The sequence below is a fragment of the Cebus imitator genome, unplaced genomic scaffold (assembly GCF_001604975.1).
Source record: "Cebus imitator isolate Cc_AM_T3 unplaced genomic scaffold, Cebus_imitator-1.0 Scaffold350, whole genome shotgun sequence".
NCBI classification, from domain to species: domain Eukaryota; kingdom Metazoa; phylum Chordata; class Mammalia; order Primates; family Cebidae; genus Cebus; species Cebus imitator.
In genome coordinates this window covers 2,190,111-2,198,182 of record NW_016107665.1, presented here as the reverse complement: position 1 = coordinate 2,198,182, position 8,072 = coordinate 2,190,111, and the positions used below count along the sequence as shown (strand labels likewise).

At 34.8% G+C, this 8,072-nt stretch overlaps 1 pseudogene; it reads left to right on the top strand.

Moving 5' to 3' along the window:
- The first annotated feature begins 22 nt into the window (after positions 1-22).
- LOC108287645 lies at positions 23-246 on the top strand (annotated as a pseudogene).
- The last annotated feature ends 7,826 nt before the right edge of the window (positions 247-8,072 follow it).

Genomic DNA, 8,072 nt, shown 5'->3' with positions numbered 1-8,072 from the left:
ACAAGGTTAAAGCTCCAGGAAAATGAACAGTGAAGTACAAAGAAATGGAAGGACCTTGGATTTGATTGACAATGCATGTTGAGAAGAGAGGCTGCCTTAGGAGGATGTTGCAACTCCACTGAATGAGCTTCCTAAACCTGAACAAGACAATGTTGGCACCCAGAACATGCCAAAGAACAAGAAATGAAGTGGGCAGAATTAACCTTACAGCACCTCTATGAGAACATTCCCCTCATTGGAAACTGACACTTGGCTCCTTTCTCGTGCATGGATTAAAAAAAAAAGATACAAAATGTTTTATTTCCATCTCCTGTCCAAATCTTTGAGTAATAAATCAACACCATAAATGTAAAAAAAGAAAGAAAGAAAATGTAACAATTATAAAACAGATGCACCGAATAACAGAGCCCCAAAACACATGAGGCCAAAACAGACACAATTAAAGGAAGAAATTAAATATTCAACAATAAGAGTTAGAGACTTCAATATTCCACCTTTAATAATTAACAACTAGTCATAAGATCAACAAGGAAAAGGAAGACTTTAATAACACAATAAAGATATAAGACTTAACAGAACCCAGAAACAGTAGAATACACATTGTTACTGCATTTACATGGAGCGTTCTCTAGGACATACCACAGGTCAGGCCATTAAACAAGTCTCAACAAGTTTGAAAGGATTGAAATCAGACAAAGTAAATTCTCTGATATCAATAGAATGAAATTAGAAAAGGATAAGGTAGAAATGCAGAATATCTATAAACATTTGGAAATTAAACAATCCTCTTTTAAACAACCATTGTTTCAAAAAAGAAATCACAAGAGAATCAGAAAATACCATGAAATAAGTAAAAATGAAAACACAACATGTCAAAACTTATGGAATGCATTAAAAGTAGTATTTAGAGGAACATTTATAGCTGTAAATGCCTATGTGGGAGAATGAAAATATCTCAAATTAACAACTTAGCCTTCTATCATAGAGAACTAGAGAAAAAAAAGCAAACTAAACCTAAAACAAGCACAAGGAAGACAATAATAATAGAGTAGAAAAAATGGTAAGTATAGATGTAATAATAATATAAATATTATATCACATTATGTTAGAAATTGGTTATTTATTATTAAATAATGTTACATTAAATAATATTAGATATATTTCATAATATTTATATATTAATACAAAATAATCACTGACATATAATGCAGAAAATCAATGCAATGAAACCAAAAGTAAGTTATTTGGAAAAATTTTAAAACTGACAAAACTTTACCCAGACAGATGAGTGGAGCAGTATGGAGGAGACTCCGATTTCTAAAATAAGGAATTAAAAATGGGCTCAGTCTTATAGGAAAAAAACAATTATAAAAGAATACTACAACATATGCCAAAAACTAGATGACCTAGATGAAAAGAGCAAATTCATAAAAAGACAAAAGCTACCACACCTGGCTCAAGAGGAAATTGAAATTTCAATATCTATAACTGATAAAGAGATTGAACTAATAATAATTTTTAAAAACTTCACACAAAGAAAAGCTTAGGACCCGATGGCTTCATTAATAAAATCTGACAAAAGCTTAAAGGAAGAGTAACATTAATTTTTAGAAATTCTTCAAAAAGTTAGAAGAAGAAATAGTTCTCAGCTAATTCTATGAGGCCAGTATTATCCTAATTAAGAAAAAAAAAGCAAAGACATCACAGGAAAACTACAGGCCAATATCTCTAATGAATATAGATGCCAGCCCCATGCCCACTCATGCTCCCACCACATACACACACAAAATACATTTTTTTAAAGACTAAACACTGTAGTAAGTGGGAATTATCCCAGGATGCAGGGTTTGTTCAATGTATGAAAATTAATCAATGGAATATACCTTAATTATAGAATAAAGGACCAAAATGCATGTCTTGATCATCTCAAGACGTGAAAAAAGCATTTGACTAGCACTTTTTAATGATAAAATTACTCAATAAATTGTGAATTGATGGGAACTTCCTCAATATGATAAAGGCCATGTATGGAAAACATACAGCTAATATCATAGTGGTAAAAGACTGTAAGCTTTCTTAAGATCAGGAACAAGATTAAGATGACTCTCACCACTTCTATCCAGTGTTGTACTGAGGGGGTGGGAATTAATTAAAATGAATCCAAACTGGAAATGGAGAAGTAAAACTATCTCTATTTACAGATGACATGATCCTATACCTAGAAAATTAAAGGAATCCACAAGCAAACCAATAAAGCTAATAAAGGAGTTCAGCAAATTTCAGGATACAAAATGAAAATCTAAAACTCAATTTTGTTTGTAATAAAAAATACACAAATGAAATTAAGAAACTAATTCTCTTTGCAATAGTATCAAAACCAATAAATTACTTGGAAATAAGTTTAATGAAAGTAGTTGGTTAAACTTAAATATCTCACAAAGTATTGTTGAAAAAAATTAAAGAATATCTAAATAAGTAAATAAAATATATCCTATGTTCATTGACTGGAAAACTTAATATTGTTAAGATGTCAACACTCCCCAAAGAAATCTACAGATTCAATGTAATCATTATCAAAATTACAGTTGCCTTTTTTTCAGAAATACACAGCTATTAAAATTCATATGGAGATGAAAGGGGCAGAATAGCCACAACACTCTTAATAAATAACAAAGCTGGAAGACTCACACTTCCTGATTAGAACTGACTTTCCAGAAACAAATTCTCACATTTTCAGCAGACTGATTTTCAACAAGTATGTGAAGATAATTCAATGGTGAAAGAATAGTTTTTTCAACAAATGATGCTGGGATAACTGGATATCCACATAAAAAATAACAAAGTTGGATCCATCCTCTATACCATGTACAAAATTTAGTTCAAAATGTATCAAAGACATAAATTTAAGAGCTCAAACTATTAACCTTAAAAGAAAACTTAGGTATAAATCTCCATGACTTCAGACTCAGCAAATATTGTTTACATGTGACACCTAAAGCACAAGCAACAAAGAAAAATACATAAATTGTACTTTACCAAAATTAAAAGTTTTTGTGCTTCAAGGGATACCACCAAGAAAGTAAAAGGGCAATCCACAAATGGGAGAAAATATTTGCAAATACATTTGATAAGAGTCTAGTGTTCAGAATATGTAAAGAGCTACTATACCACACAAAATAGATAAATGCCCAAATTAAAAATGAGGGGACAGGATTTGAGTGGAAATTTTCCAAAAGAAGATATATTAATATAAATGACCAATAAACACATGAAAAGATGCTCAACATCATGAAGGAAATGTAAACCAAAAAGACACACCACTGCACACTTACTAGGGCAACTTTAAATAAAAGGACATAAAGTAACAAGCATTGACTGGCAAGAATGTGTGAAATTGGATCTCTCATACATTGCCTGTGGGATGTAAAATAGTGTGACTGCTGTGGAAAAGTCTGGTGCTTCCTCAAAAGGATAAACAGAGAATTACCATATAACCTAGCAATTCTACTCCTAGATATATATATAAATGATTGCTCTGCCAATAGATTTGGGATTTCATTAGGGGAGTGATGGAAATATTCTAGAATTAGTGTTGATGGTTACTGAACCAATGGCTACTGAAAGCCACTGCATAGTGAAAACAAACAAACAAAAGATTGCGTGTTATTCTGGATAGTGAGATAATGCCATATGTCCTAGCATTTCATGTGTTGGGAACATCAGTACAGATATCGGGAGAAAGGCTCATACCTCTCCTCAACACCAATGATGATTCAGTGTTTTATGAAAGATGGACATTGGGCAACACAACAACTTTGTCAATGAGAAAAAGTTTGGCAAAATATAAACTCAAAAGAGTAGATATAATACATGGCGTCTTTAACACCCTTTTTGACCAGTTGAAGTTTTACCAGGGTGAGTAACAGCCTCATACTCTATGGCCACGAGAAGGATTCTTACATCAGGGAGTGAGCAGTCCTAAACGGTGACAGCCTCTACTTTCTTCTTCTTGTTTCTCAAATGGTCATGATTCCTTACATGATAATAGTTCTGTTAGCTTTTAATCTGTAGAGTCAATTGAATCTTAGGGATATCTTAGCTCTAGAAAGAACCGAAGAATACATTGCCTTAACCTGGCTTTAGGAAGAGAGTAGCAGCAACTTCTTCGATGTTAGGAATCTGAAATTCCATTGAATGAGGTGAACTACCCAAAGAAAATATGAAGGCAAAAAAGAACATCACAATCTAGGCTTCTGTGCCATGGAACTGTACACCAGTACCACATCTGAGAGAAAAGAATCATAATAGCTCTTACATAAGAGGGTATCTGCTATGTGCTAGGTATTGTGACAAGGGCTTCACATTAATTAATGAGGTTGGTTCTATTATTACTTTCACTTTACAGAAAAGAACGCTGGAAGTAAGGAATCTGTAATTGATAAAGAAACTGACTGCTCAGTAACTCCACCTATGGGTATCTTTATTGAGAGAAATGCCCAAACAAGGTCATCAGTTCATGAAGGATCCTCAGCAAAGCTTTGTTTCTAATAGGAGAAGATAGAAACGATCTAAGTAGCCATTAGTTGGGAAATGGCCCAATGATCTTGGTACGTGTCCACAGTATAAAATATTACGTAACAGATAAAATGATGAATTGGACCCTATATTGGTTAAAAATAAGCTGTAGTACTCCAAAGAATTCATAAGGGTTGCATTAAACAAAGAGAATTTCCTCATAAGACCTCTTTTTGTGTACACAGTTTGATTGTATTTTACTGCTCATTTGAATTTGCCAATGAAACATGGATGGAATTATGTGTTCATTTGAATCAGAAGCTCTAAGAACACAAGACTTAACACTCTCCCTTTCTATGCCATGGTGATGGTGGCTGGTCCATCAACCTGGCTCCCAAAGTGACCCAGAGCAAAACTCTCCATCTGATCTGTGTCAGACAGGCAGTGCGAGCACAATTAAACCTCTCTTGTTTCAAGCTATTAAAATTTAGGAGTCACAAGTAACTTTCGGCACATTATTTTGACTATGTACTCTCAGACTAAAGATAAAAATAACTGTAAACACATATTGAATTCTAGTTAGGTTTGTTTTCCACAGCAGTATGGTTTAGCAATTCTAAAACTGCTTTAGTATTCTAGGATTGAGCAAACAATATGTGTTGGGTAATGAGAGCCAGGATTCTCACTGCTAGAAAATTGAGTTTAAAAATGGAAAGGAAAAGGAGTTAGAGTGAACTCTGCAATCATGAACTGGAATGGGAAGTACCAGCACAAAATCACAGGGGTGGGGGTACACATGTGTCTACCTATATATAATGTGAGTGTGTATATACATGCACATGTATATAGTTTTTTCCTAGTTCTGTTCACTGAGAGGGCTTAGATACAATAACACCCCTCTAGCAATCAGCACACCTAGTACCCAGAATGTAGCTCTAAAAAGCATTCTCCAATAAAAGAAAACAGAGCTCCTTAGAGAAATGGCTGATTTAAGTGCGAAGACAAAGAAAGTATAAGGATATGAGCCTAAAATATCTTGTGGAGGCAGAAGGTAACAAAGTGCTCAAAAAAAAAAAAATGTCAAAAGGACACAAGAGGCAGAGTGAAGGGGCACCCACTTCCAGTCTGGGACAATTTTAGCATCACAGTAAATAATCACAGTAGTCAATTATAATCTGTAGAATAAAGTAAGCTTCTGAGTCCATATTGTTATAAAAAAAAAACAGTGGAGAAAGGAAGATTGATCCTTAGAGTATACTTCCAACTGATAAATACAAAAAGGAATGATGAAATTACAATGCCACCGCCTGGCAGTCACTATTTAGTATTATACTTGTTTCAGGCAAGAATCACTAATGCGCTCTGCTACTGATTGAAAGTGCAATAAGAAACAGGACATTTGCACAGTGTCAAAGTATCTCTGCAAAAGAAATATTGATTTCAAAGAGAAGGAAACAGTAACTTTATTGTGTCTAAGCCTAGCATGTACCACCTTAGTTCATTCTGTGCTGCTAAAACAGAATGCCGCAGACTGGGTAATCTATAAAGAACAAAATGTTTTTCTCCCAGTGATAAAGGCTGGGAAGTCTAACATCAAGGCACCAGCATCTGGTGAGGGCTGCCCTCTGCTTCCAATATGGTGCCTTGAATGGTGTAGCCTCCGGAGAGAATTGCAGAAGGCAGAGGACAAAAATGAATGAACTCCTTGGTCAATCCCTTTTATAACAGCATTAATCCACTCATAAAGGCAGAGCCCTAATGACAAGGCTGAAGCCCAAAAGGCTTCAGCTCCCAATGTTGTTGCATTGAGGATTAAGTCTCCCACACATGGATTTTGGGAGATGCACTCAAACCATAGCACCGCCTTTTCCATGTGATCAAAGATAACAACATCACTAGTAATGGGATAAATATGCATTGTATGTCCTGAAAAGGAGATGGCATCACTTCTGGACTGTTTTCAACAACAACAACAACAACAACAAAAAAACATACAAACTGAATCTAATAACAAGGAAATATCAGATGAACCCCAATGACGGCACATTTTGTCCATTTCAAATATGTCACAGTCTAAAAGACAAAGACTAGGAAGCTGTTACAGATTAAAGGACACAACAAATGCAATGTATGATCCTGAAGTGAATCCTCAAACAGAAAAAAGTATTTTTTTTTGTTATAATAGATATTAGTGCAATAATAGATAAAAGTTAAATATGGCATGGGAATAACACTTTGCATTGACATTAATTTCCTGATCTTGAAATTTCACTCTATTTATGTAAGAGTTTTGAGGAAATTTACGCAAATATATTTACAAATAAAGGATCGTCATGCGTGTAACTTACTCTCAAATAGTTCATTAAAATAACAACAATGTGTCTTTATGTTGAAAGAGAGAATTCACATTGGAGGATTTTGGTGAAGGTATTTGGGAAACACATTTTTTCAGACTCAAAGATATAACCAAAAGAATCAAAACAACAGACAACAAAGATGAACCAATAAATAAATGCACAGAGAGGCACGATGTTTACCACATAACAAACACAATTAGTGACAACTAATTTTTCTTAAACACTTAGATAACTTCTAGGCACTGTGCCAAGTTATTTACATGCATTATCTGTTAATAATGATGCATATTTATAACAATAAACTACAATATGTATCAACATCTGATCACCAACAAAGTACCCAACAACAGTGCCTGTTACATTGTAAGTGCTTGATAAATACTAACTGGTCTTATTCACATCTTATATAATCCTCAAGCATCCCTACTGAAGCATCATCATTTTACCCTCATTTTACAAATGAGGGAACTGAAGCTGAAAGCATTCCATGATCTGGCCAGAATCACACTGCTGCTAAGCTGCAGAGCCAGGATGGGGGCAAAAACATTTGATACCATAGCCCCCCATCCTGGCTGTGTGCTCAGTATCCTCTCAGCTCTTCACAGGAAAATAAACGTAACAATACCTTTCTTTGCCCAACTCAAAAGAAAGCTTTTGGCACAAAAGATAGATTTACACAGATTTTTAATTTAAAACTTTTCGAAATATGTTTCCCAGATACAAAACATAGTTTCTAGCAGAAACAGCTAAGTAGCCACAAAGGCCCAAGTCACAACCACATGTGACTTCCAGTGTGCTCCACTCTAGTTCCTCTTCCAGCCTGTGAGATTCTGGACCACAACCCCAAGGCCTGGCCACGTACACTCTTTGATTCCTGGCACAGAAGTGTCAGCCTCTGAGTAGGAATCTGATTCTGACCGCATTGGGCCCTCGGACACCTTGACTTCTGATTTTTAAAACTGCAAGGCAGATGTAAATTTCACTCAGAGATAAGCAAGGATGTTGGCTCCGATTTAAATACTGATTTTCAGTCCCACTGTTGTGTATTACATAACTCTGAAATCGGCCAGCTCCCCCCATTTGATGGCTATTTTTAAACTCAGATCATTTATTATCCACAAGGCAGTAAGTGATTTCGAAATTCAGCTCTTTCTGAGTCCCTGAATAACACAAAGAAAATTATTTCAAATAGGATAGCAC